Source organism: Delphinapterus leucas, chromosome 8 (assembly GCF_059928025.1).
Source record: "Delphinapterus leucas isolate spDelLeu-1000000601 "Yukka" chromosome 8, BTC_Dleu_Yukka2, whole genome shotgun sequence".
In the NCBI taxonomy this organism is placed as follows: domain Eukaryota; kingdom Metazoa; phylum Chordata; class Mammalia; order Artiodactyla; family Monodontidae; genus Delphinapterus; species Delphinapterus leucas.
Genome location: NC_143136.1, coordinates 14235904 through 14253646, shown reverse-complemented (window position 1 = coordinate 14253646; position 17743 = coordinate 14235904).

Below are 17743 nucleotides of genomic sequence, written 5' to 3'. Positions count from 1 at the left end.
GAAACTATGATTGTAACTACATGAAAAGGAGAAAAACGCATGAGAGCACAGGGATATAGAAACAGTTACGTAAGGAGGGGGAATTATGAGTAAACTTTACTGTAGTAAAAAAATCATTAAAATATTTTGAAAATAAGACATTCTGTAGAGCACAGGGAAACTCAATACTCTGTAATGACCTATATGAGAAATGAATCTAAAAAAGAGTGGCTATATGTATATGGATAACTGATTCACTTTGCTGTACAGCAGAAAGTAACACAACATTGTAAATCAACTATACTCCAATAAACATTTTAAAAATAAATAAAAAATAAACATCCCAAATTCCAAAAAGTAATGATAAAAGAAAATAAGACATTAACAGAATATACGAATAGATATCAAAGACGAGAACCACATTACAACTGGCCTTCTTGGAAGACAATTATTTGTTTCGGCTTGCCTGCTTTCTTATTTTTAAAATTGTACTAGCTGGTCTTCTACCACATGCCCCAAGCAACGATGCTGAAAAAGACCTCAGAAGAGATGGGGCGGGAAGAGATATGGGAACATATGTATATGTATAACTGATTCACTTTGCTATAAAGCAGAAACTAACACAGCATTGTAAAGCAATTATACTCCAATAAAGATGTTCAAATAAATAAATAAATACAAATAAAAAGTCATTAGGAAAAACAAAACAAACAAACAAAAATAAAGAGATGGGGAGAAATTCCACAAAGTGTTGACATCTGTTAGATGCAGCTACAGGGGTGTCCACAATGTTATTTTCTGCACTCTTGTGCATATTTGAAATATTTCTTAATTAAAAGTAAAAACATAACAATGAGATAGGATGCAAAATTCCTAGCTCAGAGCCTGGCCTGGAGGAGGCAGGTAGAAAACTTTGGTTCCCTCCCCATCTGTGCCCCTACTCCTCCCCTATCTCCGTGGAACCCTCCACAAGGCCTCAGGCTTATGCCGCCCTTCACCGGTCGCCACCTGCCCTGCTTATGGATTTTTACCTGTTGCAAGACTTACCCGTTACCATCGCTTAAATGGTCAAAGTTTTGCTGGAACCACTGGTCCTTTTCATCCTTCACAGTTGATGGTGGAGGAGACCTATCTGTCTGGGGAGGAAGCTCTGGGCAGAGGAACAGAAGAGAAGCAGCAACGAGTGCAGCAGCCACCCAGGAGCTCGGGCCTCATTGTCCCCCTTGGAACAGCGTTCGCCCCGTTGCTCTATCTACTGCCCCGATACAGGTTCCCCAGGCATTGGCACTTTGTCCTTGGCCCCTGGACCTTCTTGATGTCAACAGTTTAAGACGCCTCTAACCACCACCCTGTGATTTAGGGGACATTCTAGTAAAAACGGTCTAAATGTGGGAGAGGGTGACATCTAGAACTTTCCCACCAGCAAGAGGCAAAGCTGCCTAACAGTGGCCTCTCACTTGTTCTGCTGGGGAGGAGACCCCTGGTCTGTGGCTCCTAGGGCCACAGGAGCCCCTGAGGGTAAGGTGAGAGCAGAGGAGAAAAGTGCCTCCATTGCCTTCCACTGAGCAGTTTCCTTGACTTTTTTCCTGGGCCTATGAACAACACTGCCTCTCTGTTGTCTCCTGCTGGATACCTCTAAACTCCAAACAGAAAATGACAAGATGCCAATGAAAGCACCACGAGCCCAGGATTGCACTGTGTCACCATCCTGCTTGAATCCAGGGCTCCTGAACCTTGAGTCTTCATGTCATCTTTCCGATGTCCCTGGTTCTACTGATATCTGTCCCTTGCCAACTTCTCCCCCTGTTCCTCTTCCTTCCTCCTCATTCTTCATTATCTATCTGATTATCAACCACAAACACTACTGAGTTCCTACAAAACTTCCAGGGCTTCCTTGAGAGCTAAGGGCTGTTGATGGGTTCCCCACCACCGAAAGAGCTTCCAATTTAGTTGAGAGAATAAGAACTACATGAAATGTTGCAAAAGCAATGCATGTACCTGTGCCGAGTATGAAGTGGGAGTGGTGATGCCTGATTCTTAGGGCATCCAGAGCCTCTTTGGACAGTCCTGGAGAGACTTGTCCACTCAGCACCTCCTAACCAGGCAGGAGCCCAGTCCAGGCCTTCAGAAAGATTGACTAGTTAGTAAGAAAGGTCAAAGTTTCAGGTGGTAATGGAGGCTTTTAATGGTACAAGAATCCTGCCCCCTTGAGCACTCAGTTGCTAGCATTTTTCAGAGCTGAAAACTAAAAGGAATACTGTAATTATAAGGAATAAGAGGGTATGAGTTTAGGAAGGGCCTCAGACATGCTGTCTTGGCACTGACCCAGAAATCAATAATTACACCCAAGAAATCAACCTCGCTCTGATGGAAGGGTATGCAGAATAAACAAGGACCATGGGTGTCATGTCCTCAGGAAACCCTAAGGAATCTGTTATCTGAGCATTACCCCAGAGCAGCTAAAGGATTCTCATCTTCCCAGTCTTAGTTCCACACAGGTTCCAACGAGCCATATTAAAACAGGGAGTAACGGGCTTCCCTGGTGGTGCAGTGGTTGAGAGTCCGCCTGCCAATGCAGGGGACATGGGTTCGTGCCCCGGTCAGGGAAGATCCCACATGCCGCGGAGCGGCTAGGCCCGTGAGCCGTGGCCGCTGAGCCTGTGCGTCCGGAGCCTGTGCTCCGCAACGGGAGAGGCCACAGCAGTGAGAGGCCTGCGTACCGCAAAAACAAAACAACAACAAAAAAAAACAGGGAGTAGCTTTAACATTAGTCATCTCTTGCCTGAGTCCTCTAGTGTTTTTCCTGGAAGATTAGAATGATATCATTGTTCAGGATGTGTTTCAAACTAACAGTTCAGAGATCCTTATTTGATCAGGCAACTCCTCCTTTTAAACAGCAGGTAGCTTATGTATTCTAGGATCCTGATTTGTTCTTTATCTGAGTTATTGCTGAGAATATCTGAATAAGGCCTAGATTCTTATTTTTAACCAATAAAAACAATAAGACCTGTATTTGCCCTCTACAAACACATACTCCTTCCATGCTCAGCAAAGAACGTTCCTGTTCAGTAGTAGATAACAACATGAAAAGTTATGAGCACTGCCCCGGTGTTCACTGCGGTACCATTTACAGTAGCCAAGACATGGAAGCAGCCTAAGTGTCCACTGCCAGGTGAACGGATAACGAAGATGTGGCACATATATGTATAATGGAATATTGCTCAGCCATAAATAAAGAATGAAATAATGCCATTTGCAGCAACATGGATGGACCTAGAGATTATCATACTAAGTGAAGTAAGTCGGACAAAGACAAATATCATATGATATCACTTATATTGTGGAATCTAAAAAAAAAATGATTTAAATGAACTTTTTTATAGAACAGAAATAGACTCACAGACATAGAAAACAAACTTATGGCTACCAAAGGGGAAAGGAGGGGGAGATAAATTAGGAGTTTGGGATTAACAGGTACACACTACTATATATAAAATAGATAACCAACAAGGTCCTACTGTAGAGCACAGGGAACTATATTCAATATCTTGTATGTAGATAACCTATAAGGGAAAAGAATCTGTACCTTGCTGTACACCTGAAACTAACACAACATTGTAAATTAACTATACTTCAATTTTTAAAAAGTTAAAAAAATAAAGACACCAGGAAAAAGAAAAGGAATGGCCACTGAGATGAAGAAGTAAGAGAATGATGTCCAATTAGAAATAATAAGATTCCAGGAAGAAATATTATAAGAACAACTTCTCATGAAAATAGTGCCATAGCCACACCCACAGATGGCCTTCAAGAAGCGAACAAATTACAGAGGCTCCTGATGAGAAAGAAACTGGTGAAAATTGCGTAAGAGGCAGATGACATTTAACATCCATGATTTTGGGCCTCCCTGGTGGCGCAGTGGTTGGGAGTCCGCCTGCCGATGCAGGGGGCGCGGGTTCGTGCCTCGGTGTGGGAGGATCCCGCGTGCCGCGGAGCGGCTGGGCCCGTGAGCCGTGGCCGCTGGGCCTGCACGTCCGGAGCCTGCGCTCCGCAGCAGGAGAGGCCACGGCAGTGAGAAGCCCGCGTACCGCAAAAAAAAAAAAAATCCATGATCTTCTCATGCCAGGGGTAGGGGTGCTATTTTTTAAGCACAAAAAAAGGTTTATGTTAGTTTAGAATCAATGTAAAGTTTTTCCTGCCACTAATATTTTATTTATTTTAATTTTCAGTGGTTGGGAATGTTCTCTCTAAATAAGGTTTACAGGGGAATTCCCTGGCCGTTCAGTGGTTAGGACCCAGAGCTTTCACTGCCATGGCCTGGGTTCAATCCCTGGCTGGGGAGCTAAGATCCTGCAAACCATATATATATATGGTTTACAAAGTATTTAACCTGATTTTGTAATAATCCTCTTACCACCCCAACCAAGTGTGCTAAATCAAACTCAGAGGCAGCTCCAGTCATCTTTGACAATTAAATTCAGAGAGATTTTTAATATTTACCCTGAAGGGATGTCTAAAACCCTTTAGAGTTCCTAGGATTTAATCTAACATGTGTCCTGCTATTTTCAGTATTTGGCCTCAAAGCTACTATATTCAACTCATCTGAGAAAAATAGGTGTGGATTAGAGACACTTAGTGACACTGGCCCCTTCCTTACTTCTAATCGTTTGGGGTGGTTTTTTGCCCACTTTGGGTTAATGCAGAGTTCTGTTTTGTTTTGATTTTAGTATAAATTCTTGTAAATATATATAAAGCAACGAAACAAGAAAAAGAAAGAATTGATCAAAAGTAGGTGAAGGTAGCTAATTCATACTGAAATGAAGTATTACAGAATCAATGCCCAGAAGAAAACACTTCTATCTCTGACCACAAGGTGGCAATAGTACCCTACTCATATCATATAGATAACCGATGCTCTGAGAATTTGTGAATACTCATTAAATCGGGGAAAATGTACATCTGTGACTCTATTTCTGTTCTGTAAATGAGTCACAGATGTAGAGAACAAACTTATGGTTAGTGGGTGGTTGGGGGAGGGATAAACTCCGAGATTGAGATTGACATATATGCACTAATATATATAAAATAGATAACTAATAAGGACCTACTGTATAGCACAGGGAACTCTACTCAGTATTCTGTAATGACCTACTTGGGAAAAGGATCTAAAAAAGAGTGGATATATGTATATGTATAACTGAATCACTTTGCTGTACACCTGAAACTAACACAACATTGTAAATCAACTACACTCCAAGAAAAATTTTAAAAAACAAAAAACGATGAGAATGTATATTGCGGATGTGTGACACATTTTCCCCATTGAGGTCAAGATTTTTTTTCAACGGAATTGAATTGTATGAATATTTACTGAATGCTAGTCTGAGGGAAGCCCACACACAGTTCCTTGGTTTTGATATAGTCCTTCCAGGATCACTTCCACACATAGTATAGGCTTGAGGAACAAGATGGAAACTTGAGTGGGTCCTCAGCATCATTTAAGGTTGTACTGGCTTGCAGAGCTCTAGTAAGGCGTGGTCTTGGAAGCTTCCCAAATGAGAATCATCTAAAATTTGCTCCTTGTGATAAGGTACCACAAATAGCCGGGGTTCTTTAAGACCAGCTTTCGGGCTTCCCTGATGGCGCAGGGGTTGGGAATCTGCCTGCCAATGCAAGGGACACGGGTTCGATCCCTGGTCCGGGAAGATCCCACATGCCGCGGAGCAGCTAAGCCCGTGGGCCACAACTACTAGAGCCCACGCAACGAGAGCCCATGCTCCACAACAAGAGAAGCCACCGCAATGAGAAGCCTGCGTACCACAGCGAAGAGTAGCCCCCGCTCTCCGCAACTAGAGAAAGACCGCAAGCAGCAACGAAGACCCAATGCAGCCAAAAATAAATAAGTAAATAATTTAAAACCAGCTTTCTTTTCTCCTGTTCTTGCAGACGGCCTGGCTTGAACCTGACCTCCCTCCATACAGACCCCACCCTGACCCTTCAGAAGTGTCGTCCTCCCTGACTGGCAAGTGACTGTGACACTACAAGACATGGTTTGGGACTCTAGCCCTACTCCCTGTGGGTGGTAGCTCTGTACCCATCTCCCTCACTATTGGCCATGCCTTGTCCCTGGACTGGCTGTTGCTGCTCCCAGCTTGCTCTCTGGGATGGAGATACTGGCATAGCCCACCCACTGGAAACCCACCCACTTACCCAAGCCAAGCCTCAATACCATCTTTTCTTTAAGAAGTGCATTCTAACGTAAGACAATTAACTCGAGGCCATTTGAACAAACGCCAGAACAGAGTATCGTAAAGAGTATGTATTTCTTTGAGCTTGATGAGATTTTGTGTGTAGGTATTTTTCATTCATTCAAAACACAATCATTTTTCTCCCCACTGAGAAGAACATATCGAACCTTCCACAGCCACCCTCTCACCAAGTTCATTCTCTGCCGCTGCTGTGTTCTTTTAACTGTTCCATGCCACCTCCATCAAAAAGTACTGGGCCCCTTTGTGGTTCTCGGGAGCCAGGCTGTCTAGGTTGGTAATCCTAGTTTAGACATTTTACCAGCAGAATGCCCTTGGGCGAGTTACCTAAGCTAGCTAAGACACCACCAAATCAGAAGGTCCAGGGTTCACACATGCGAAGGACGTGGCACAAGGCCAGGCACTAAACAAGCGCTTGGTGAACAGCCACCATCATATTCTCACTGTTCTGTACGTCTGGAAATAGTTTCTTCATTTGGATTAAGCGTGTCTTTTTCTTCTGATGCTTTGACATCTGGGGCCTTGCTGACCCTGGAGAGACTGCCCCCCTTAGGACTAGCCAATTCCTAGAGATAGTTGAAGACTCACGTGAGAACATGCCTTTCACTGACAATCCAACCAGTCCAGAGTCCACATCCAATCACCTCCTTTATCTTTCCCTCACGGAGCTCGCACACTGGACCACTATGCCCAGTCTTACTCAACCCAGGGCCAGGTACCAGACAACTAGACACAGTTCTACCCAGAGTCTGCTGAAATTATTCAAACTAGCCAATCCTAAACCTGATCACTTTGCCTCACCTGTTCCTTCCATGGAAACCACAATAAAGGTTCTTGCCCACGTTTTCTCTCTCCGCCTCTGGTCTGATCAAACCTGGTGCCATGTGGCCCCACACGGCATGGTGTGCTCCCCCTCCTCTTGGGAACTGAGAGTAATAAATTATCTGTTCGTGGCAGTCATCTTCTGAAGTACTGGTCTCCCCATGCATGGATACTAATAAAACGTACATTTTAGATTCAAGATAGCCTTGAGATATTGATATTGTCAATGTTATTAGAATTAAACTCTACCCATAGACATAATTGCCAATGTAATTCATAGAATTACTATCTAACATCTATTGTGAGCTAAACACCCTACTATGTGATTTGGGTATACAATAATTTAAAACAGTCTGTAGTTTTCCTGATCTTATCACCTCTTAGAGGAATCAGATACATGTGTAACATAAATAACAGGGATGACAGAACAAACTGTGATCACTGCAATTACAGAGATACGAGGAAATCATGAGAGGGCAGGAAAAATAATAATTCATCCTAGGAGGACATTTCCATTATTAATGGACTCCAACATTTTCATTTTCTCTCAAATATTCTACATGCCTTTATTCTACACAACTAAGCCTTTTCAATGCAATGTGGGAATTGATAAACACTTAAAATTCACTGTTTAAAAAACCTAGCACTTCCTTGATTCATTCAAGTAAACCATTGCCACCTGACAAGATGTTATGTTCCTGTAACACACATTATGAACCTTTACTGGCCACAATTACTTCAAAGACAGAAATGAAGTGTCAGAACTTGTTTATACTTGGAAAACTCAGTTATACTATATACGTGGGCAACTTGTATTTGGCGTCCAACTAGCCTGGCCTAGTGACAACCTAGTAGGTTCACTTGGCATAAAGTTTACCTCGAACTGAAAATAAGCAAAAAGTATTTAGAGATTTCTTTAAATCCTTCTATTATACAATTTGACTGCCTCTGTCGATTATCATTTTTTTCACTTAAGGGTGATTTTTATGATGAATAAAGTATGGCACACACATAAGGATCTCCTTACCATGAATATTCACTAAGCATTGGCATCTTCCTGTGATGCAGGGGAGGCATCTCACATCTTACATAAGAGTACTGTAGGGATTATTAATATATGGTTTCTGGATAGCCCCACTCAGATTTCTTCATGAGGATCACTCCCAATGGCAGGTGTCTTTCCTGCCTTTTTCCAGTTGCTGTCTCCTTCTTTTTGAGGTCAAAATAGCCCAGAAAGGACATGGCTTTCCATCCACGGACCCTCTTCCTGCTGTGCCAATGCAAGTGTTCTTGAGCTCCCTGTTAGCCCACATGGTGCCCTCTGTAAATCAGAAAAAGACAACTCTCAGTGCCACCCCTGGGAAATTGTCCTAGCAAACAGGGGTTCATGTGTGTTCAAATGGTGAAGGCAGCCCTGGCGTGTGCACATACAACCTGTACCATATGATAAGCCCTGCTCACACCTGTGAAAGAGAAATGTACATTCCTTGCCTATCTCAGCACTGGGTGCCGATGTCCAGGACTGTCTGACAAAAAGCGTAGTGTTTTCCAATTAATAATACAGGACCAAGGTTTGTGAATTCTTTGCATTTTTAATTATGTAAGGTTCCAGATTATTCCAGTCAGAACCTCACTTCCTGTCACTTGCATCCTGATGAACTTTCTGAACAAGAGCAAAAAGATGAAGCTTACACTGGCAGAATGAAAACATCCCCAGATCTTAACCCCTAATAGTGGGCTGGGATTTGTGTGTTGAGTTGTCATTTTTGTTTTTCCTTCCCTTTCCTTATCCTTCTAACCACGGATACATTTTTATTAAGGAAAGGACAAGGGGAGATGAAGAAGCATGAATAGAGCATCTCCATCTACATTTTTGGAGTGTAGTATATTGCTGTGAACATTTCTGTGGGCATCAGTGGAAGTTAATCACCAAATCAAATGAATGAGGCAAATAACGTGTATCGTTACAAGCAACCAAGTAAGGTTTGCATAGGTTCATTCATCAATACCACCTACTCGTTAATATTCTTTGTGGGGTCAAAGTAGTAAGTTTAAAATAGTGTTAATAGTGAATAATAATATTAGAGTTTTCTTAAAAATGAATTTATATTACTTTCATATGACAGAATCTCATACTTAAACCATGTGCTCATTACGTCTTGCCCTCACCAAACACATACATGCACACACACACGTACATATACATACACTATTTAATTTGGTGAGAGTCAAAATGAGAGCATATGCCTTGAGGACATACAGCACCTCTACGTTTTTCTATGAAAAGAGTTGAGAATCATGCTGCACTCGTTTCCTGTGGCTGCTATAACAAATTACCATGAACTTAGTGATTTAAGTCAACGTGAATTTATTAATATTATCGTAAAATTCTGGAGGCCAGAAGTTCGAAATAGGTTTGACAGGATGAAAACCAAGATGTTGGCAAGGCTGGCTCTTCTGGAGGCTCTAGGGAAGGGCCTGCTTCCTTGCCTTTTCCACGTTCTAGAAGCTACCTGCTCATGACTCCTTCCTCGCATCACATCACCTCTGCCTCTTCTGTAGTCAAGGCTCCCTCTTATAAGAACACTTGTGGTTACATTTAGACCCCAGGGGAAAACCCAGAATAATCTCCTCGTCTCACCACTCTTAACTTAATCACATCTGCAAAGTCCTTTTCATCATATCAAGTAACATTCACAGATTCCAGGGCTTAGGAACTGTGTATCTTTGGGGGCCATTATTCAGCCATATATTCACAAAGAGTAAGGTAATGAAGAGTCAGGAATTCCAGATCAGACAGCCTGGGCTCTTTCTACTTGTTGTGCAAGTTACTTATACTCTGCCTCAGTTTCCTCATTTGTTAAATGAGGATAATAATTGTACCTCCTTTGTAGAGCTGTTGTGAGGATTAAATGAGTTAATATATGTAAAAATCTTAGAAACTGAACTGTACAAGAAAAAAGTCTTAGAACAGTGCCTTGGATACATTGAGTGTTCATTATGTTTGAGTGATGATCATTATCCTACTAAAGACTTGTGCATCCGCTTGGCAGACAAACAGACAGACAGACACACACACACACATGCACACACACCTCAGCATCCCTTTCTCTTGTCTCCAGGTCCTCACCTTAGTTCCAGGCCCAAAGTCAGTGAGCTCTGGCTCTGAGCCCATGTTGGCTAAGGCACCATGTCTAAGATTCTCCCCATGGCAACTCATCTGAGAGCATCAGGGAATTTGGTTCAGCTCTTGTCACATTAAACAAAAGATCCTGCTTCCATGGTCATTGGCAACTGAGAGCAAGATCTTGGCCTGATTCTTGTCCCTACTCGTGCTCCTGTGATCAGCTTCCATCCCAGTAGACTCACTCCTTCCTTCTACCCCAACTGCCCCTTGTCTGCAAAATAAAATCACTGACCAGGGACACAGCCCTCTTTTCTTCCTTCAGTCTCTCTCTTGGGACAGAACGGCACCCCCAGTCACTCTCAGCTCTCCGAATCCCTCACTCATCCTGTGGAAGTTGACCTCGCTGGATCTTTTTGTGACTGTAACCCAGGGATAACTGAGCAGAAACCACAGAGCTATCGACTCAAAGAAGCAAAGCCTTTGCCTTCCGTAAAGACATCTGAGATTCTGGCACCTCTTTCTTAATAAGAGGTTGCCTTTTCCCGGGCACCCTCTGCCTCACTCCTCTTGGAGCGAGGGAACTGGTCCACCACAACTGACAGCCATGAGGATATTGGTTTATTTCACTATGTACCTTTCCATTTTCATCCACCTCTGTAGCCTCTCTGCAGAAGTGAACTTACAAAACCTAACAAAGTCACAGAAATTGATCATCTTCATTTCAGTACAATATAGGACAGAAAAATGTCAGCCTGTAGTATAACTGAATGGTGTGAACATATTGAGTTCAAGAGGTGACAGGGGTGGCACTTTTCAGACTTAATAAAGAGTTCCCAGAACACAGCTATACTTTCACCTCTTTCCAAAATTATGCTCACAACAGAAGAAGAAAGTTCCTTATGAAGCAGAATTTAATTGCCTCATTGGAATACCTCATTTTCATATGCAAAATGCAAAATAGTCCCAAATTCAAATTTCACACTAAGTTACTCAGCCTCACCAAGACTTTCATGGGTGAGACTGAAAGCAGACTCTGGTCCCCATCAGTGCGGGAGAAACCACTGAATAACCATTTAAGGAGGCAATTGACTCCCTCTTGCAAGAGTACTGGAGTCACAGCTAACTGCTGAACAATCATCGACAGGGAGATACTGGAACTCACCAAAAAAGATACCCCACATCCAAAGACAAAGGAGAAGCCACAGTGAAATGGTAGGAGGGGCACAATCACAATAAAATCAAATCCCATAACTGCTGGGTGGGTGACTCACAAACTGGAGAACACTTATACCACAGAAGTCTACCCACTGGAGTGAAGGTTCTGAGCCCCACATCAAGATTCTCAACCTGGGGGTCCGGCAACAGGAGGAGGAATTCCCAGAGAATCCGACTTTGAAGCCTAGTGGGATTTCATTGCAGGACTTCAACAGGACTGGGGGAAAGAGAGAGTCCACACTTGGAGGGCACACACAAAGTAGTGTGCACATCAAGACCCAGGGGAAAGGAGCAGTGACCCCATAGGAGACTGAACCATACCTACCTGCAAGTTTTGGAAGGCCTCCTGCAGAAGTAGGGGGTGGCTGTGGCTCACCACAGGGACAAGGACACTGGCAGCAGAAGTTCTGGGAAGTACTCCTTGGCATAACCCTTCCTGGAGTCCACAATTAGCCCCACCAAAGAGCCTCTAGGCTCCAGTGTTGAGTCACCTCACAGCAAGCAACCAACACGAGGGAACTCAGCCTCACCCATTAGCAGACAAGCTGATTAAAGTTTTACTGAGGTCTGCCCACCAGAGCAACACCCAGCTCTACCCACCACCAGTCCCTCCCATCAGAAGCTTACACAAGCCTCTTAGATAGCCTCATCCTCCAGACGGCAGACAGCAGAAGAAAGAAGAACTACAATCCTGCAGCCTATGGAACAAAAACCACATTCACAGAGAGAAAGACAAAATGAAAAGGCAGAGGACTATGTACCAGATGAAGGAAGAAGATAAAACCCCAGAAAAACAACTAAATGAAGTGGAGATAGGCAACCTTCCAGAAAAAGAATTCAGAATAATGATAGTGAAGATGATCCAGGACCTCAGAAAAAGAATGGAGGCAAAGATTGAGAAGATGCAAGAAATGTTTAACAAAGACCTAGAAGAATTAAAGAACAAACAGAGATGAACAATACAATAACTGAAATGAAAACTACTCTAGAAGAAATCAATAGCAGAATACCTGAGGCAGAAGAACGGATAAGTGGCCTGGAAGACAGAATGGTGGAATTTACTGCTGCAGAACAGAATAAAGAAAAAAGACTGAAAAGAAATGAAGACAGCCTAAGAGACCTCTGGGACAACATTAAACACAACAATATTCACATTATAGGGGTCCCAGAAGGAGAAGAGAGAGAGAAAGGACCCGAGAAAATATTTGAAGAAATTATAGTCGAAAACTTCCCTAACATGGGAGAGGAAATAGCCACCTAAGTACAGGAAGTGAAGAGAGTCCCATACAGGATAAACCCAAGGAGAAACATGCTGAGACACACAGTAATCAAATTGGCAAAAATCAAAGACAAAAAAAAATTACTAAAAGCAACAAGGGAAAAATGACAAATAACATACAAGGGAACTCCCATAAGGTTAACAGCTGATATCTCAGCAGAAACTCTACAAGCCAGAAGGGAGTGGCACAACATATTTAAAGGGATGAAAGGGAAAAAACTACAGCCAAGATTACTCTACCCAGCAAGGATCTCATCCAGATTTGACATAGAAATCAAAGGCTTTACAGAAAAGCAAAAGCTAAGAGAATTCAGCACCACTAAACCAACTCTACAACAAATGTTAAAGGAATTTCTCTAACTGGTAAACACAAGTAAAGAAAAGGAATTACAAAAACAAACCCACAACAATTAAGATAGTGGTAATAGGAACATACATATGGATAATTACCATAAATGTGAATGGATTAAATGCCCCAACCAAAAGACACAGGCTTGCTGAATGGAAACAAAAACAAGACCCATATATATACTGTCTACAAGAGACCCACTTCACACCTAGGGACACATACAGACTGAAAGTGAGGGACGGAAAAAGATATTCAACGCAAATGGAAATGAAAAGAAAGCTGGAGTAGCTATACTCTTATCAGATAAAATAGACTTTAAAATAAAGAATGTTATAAGAGACAAGGAAGGACACTACATAATGATCAAGGGATCAATCCAAGAAGAAGATACAACAATTATAAATATATATGCACCCAACATAGGAGCACATCAATACATAAGGCAAATGCTAACAGCTATAAAAGAGGAAATCAACAGTAGCACAATAATAGTGGGGGACTTTAACACATCACTTACACCAATGAACAGATCATCCAAAATAAAAATAAATAAGGAAACAGAAGCTTTAAATGACACAGTAGACCAGATATATTTAATTGATATTTATAGGACATTCCATCCCAAAACAGCAGATTACACTTTCTTCTCAAGTGCTCACGGAACATTCTCCAGGATAGATCACATCTTGGGACACAAATCAAGCCTCGGTAAATTTAAGAAAATTGAAATCATATCAAGCATATTTTCAGACCACAACGCTATGAGATTAGAAATGAATTACAGGGAAAAAAACGTAAAAAACACAAACACTTGGAGGCTAAACAATACGTTACTAAATAACCAAGAGATCACTGAAAAAATCAAAGAGGAAATCAAAAAATACCTAGAGACAAATGACAATGAAAACACGACGATCCAAAACCTATGGGATGCAGCAAAAGCAGTTCTAAGAGGGAAGTTTATAGCTATACAAGTCTACCTTAAGAAACAAGAAAAATCTCAAGTAAAAAACCTAACATTACCCCTAAAGAAACTAGAGAAAGAAGAACAAACAAAACCCAAATTTAGTAGAAGGAAAGAAATCATAAAGATCGGAGCAGAAATAAATGAAATAGAAACAAAGACAACAATAGCAAAGATCAATAAAACTAAAAGCTGTCTCTTTGAGAAGATAAACAAATTGATAAACCATTAGCCAGACTCATCAAGAAAAAGAGGGAGAGGACTCAAATCAATAAAATGAGAAATGAAAAAGAAGTTACAATGGACACCACAGAAATACAAAGCAACATAAGAGACTACTAGAAGCAACTCTATGCTAATAAAATGGACAAGCTGGAAGAAATGGACAAATACTTAGAAGGATATAACCTTCCAAGACTGAACCAGGAAGAAATAGAAAATATGAACAGACCAATCACAAGCACTGAAATTGAAACTGTGATGTAAAATCTTCCAGCAAACAAAAGTCCAGGACCGGATGGCTTCACATGTGAATTCTATCAAACATTCAGAGAAGAGCGAACACCCATCCTTCTCAAACTCTTCCAAAAAATTGCAGAGGGAGGAACAGTCCCAAACTCATTCTACGAGGCCACCATCACCCTGATACCAAAACCAGACTGAGATACTACAAAAAAAAAGAAAATTACAGATGATGAATAGCACTGATGAATATAGATGCAAAAGTCCTCAATAAAATACTAGCAAACAGAAGCCAACAGCACATTAAAAGGATCATACACCATGATCAAGTGGGGTTTATCCAGGAATGCAAGGATTCTTCAATATATGCAAATCAATCAATGTGATACACCATATTAACAAATTGAAGGAGAAAAACGATATGGTCATCTCAATAGATGCAGAGAAAGCTTTTGACAAAATTCAACACTGATTTATGACAAAAACTCTCCAGAAAGTGGGCATAGAGGGAACCTACCTCAACATAATAAAGACCATATATGACAAACCCACAGCAAACATCGTCCTCAATGGTGAAAAACTGAAAGCATTTCCTCTAAGATCAGGAACAAGACAAGCACGCCACTCTCGCCACTATTATTCAGGTAGTTTTGGAAGTTTTAGCCACGGCAATCAGAGAAGACACAGAAATAAAAGGAATACAAACTGGAAAAGAAGAAGTAAAACTGTCAGTGTTTGCAGATGACATGACATTATACATAGATCATCCAAAAGATGCCACCAGAAAACTACTAGAGGTAATCAATGAATCTGGTAAACTTGCAGGACACAGAATTAACGCACAGAAATGTCTTGCATTCCTAGATAATAATAATGAAAGATCAGAAAGAGAAATTAAGGAAACAATCCCATTCACCTTTGCAACAAAGAGAATAAAATACCTAGAAATAAACCTACCTAAGGAGGTAAAAGACCTGTACTCAGAAAACTATAAGACACTGATGAAAGAAATCAAAGAAAGATGACACAAACAGATGGAGAGATATACGATGTTCTTGGATTGGAAGAATCAGCATTGTGAAGATGACTATACTACCCAAAGAATCTAAAGATTCAATGCAATCCCTATCAAACTACCACTGGCATTTTTCACAGAACTAGAACAAAAAACTTCACAATTTGTATGGAAACACAAAAGACCCCGAATAGCCAAAGCAATCTTGAGAACAAAAAACGGAGCTGGAGGAATCAGGCTCCCTGACTTCAGACTATACTACAAAGCTACAGTAATCAAGACAGTATGGTACTGGCACAAAAACAGAAAGATAGATCAATGGAACAGGATAGAAAGCCCAGATATAAACCCATGCACATATGGTCACCTTATCTTTGATAAAGGAGGCAGGAATGTACAGTGCAGAAAGGACAGCCTCTTCAATGAGTGGTGCTGGGAAAACTGGACAGGAACATGTAAAAGCATGAGATTAGAACACTCCCTAACACTGTACACAAAAATAAGCTCAAAATGGATTAAAGACCTAAATGTAAGGCCAGAAACTATCAAACATAGGCAGAACAGTCTATGAGATAAATCACAGCAAGATCCTTTTTGACCCACCTCCTAGAGAAATGTAAATAAAAACAAAAATAAACAAATGGGACCTAATGAAACTTAAAAGCTTTTGCACAGCAAAGGAAACCATAAACAAGACCAAAGGACAACCCTCATAATGGGAGAAAATTTTTGCAAATGACGCAACTGACAAAAGATTAATCTCCAAAATTTACAAGCAGCTCATGCAGCTCAATAACAAAAAAATAAACAACCCAATCCAAAAATGGGCAGAAGACCTAAATAGACATTTCTCCAAAGAAGGTATACAGATTGCCAACAAACACATGAAAGAATGCTCAACATCATTAATCATTAGAGAAATGCAAATCAAACCTAAAATGAGATATCATCTCACACCGGTCAGAATGGCCATCATCAAAAAATCTAGAAACAATAAATGCTGGAGAGAGTGTGGAGAAAAGGGAACACTCTTGCACTGCTGGTGGGAATGTGAATTGGTACAGCCACTATGGAGAACAGTATGGAGGTTCCTTAAAAAACTACAAATAGAACTACCATATGACCCAGCAATCCCACTACTGGGCATATATCCTGAGAAAACCATAATTCAAAAAGAGTCATGTACCAAAATGTTCACTGCAGCTCTATTTACAATAGCCAGGAGATGGAAACAACCTAAGTGTCCATCATCTTATGAATGGATAAAGAAGATGTGGGACATATATACAATGGAATATTACTCAGCCATAAAAAGAAACGAAATTGAGTTATTTGTAGTGAGGTGGATGGACCTAGAGTCTGTCATACAGAGTGAAGTAAGTCAGAAAGAGAAAGACAAATACCGTATGCTAACACATATATATGGAATCTAAGAAAAAAAAAATGTCATGAATAACCTAGGGGTAAGACAGGAATAAAGACACAGACCTACTAGAGAATGGACTTGAGGATATGGGGAGGGGGAAGGGTAAGCTGTGACAAAGTGAGAGAGTGGTATGTACATATATACACTACCATACGTAAAATAGATAGCAGGTGGGAAGCGGCCGCATAGCACAGGGAAATCAACTCGGTGTTTTGTGACCACCTAGAGGGGTGGGATAGGGAGGGTGGGAGGGAGGGAGACGCAAGAGGGAAGAGATATGGGAACATATGCATATGTATAGCTGATTCACTTTTTTATAGAGCGGAAACTAACACACCATTGTAAAGCAATTATACTCCAATAAAGATGTAAAAAAAAAAAAAAAATGGGGGACCGAACCTAGAAGGGTGGGATAGGGAGCGTGGGAGGGAGGGAGGCACAAGAGGGAAGAGATATGGGGACATATGTATATGTATAACTGATTCATTGTGTTGTGAAGCAGAAACTAACACACCATTGTAAAGCAATTATGCTCCAATAAAGATGTTAAAAAATATTAATAAATAAAATGGGGGACCGAGATCCATACATAACCCAACACTAATGCAGTGAGTTAGGAGCTCACTAGATACACTGATGCCGTGCTAATGGCACACAATCCAAGGAAATCAATTCTTTCATTCCTTTATTCAATCAACAAACACTCACTGAGTGTCTTCTCTGGTTCGGGCACTGTTTTAGGCCTTATAAATACAGTTATAAAAGTGACAGGCAGGTTCTAACTCTGATGGAGGTTATATTTGTGTGTGTGTGTGAGAGAGAGAGAGAGAGACAGAGAG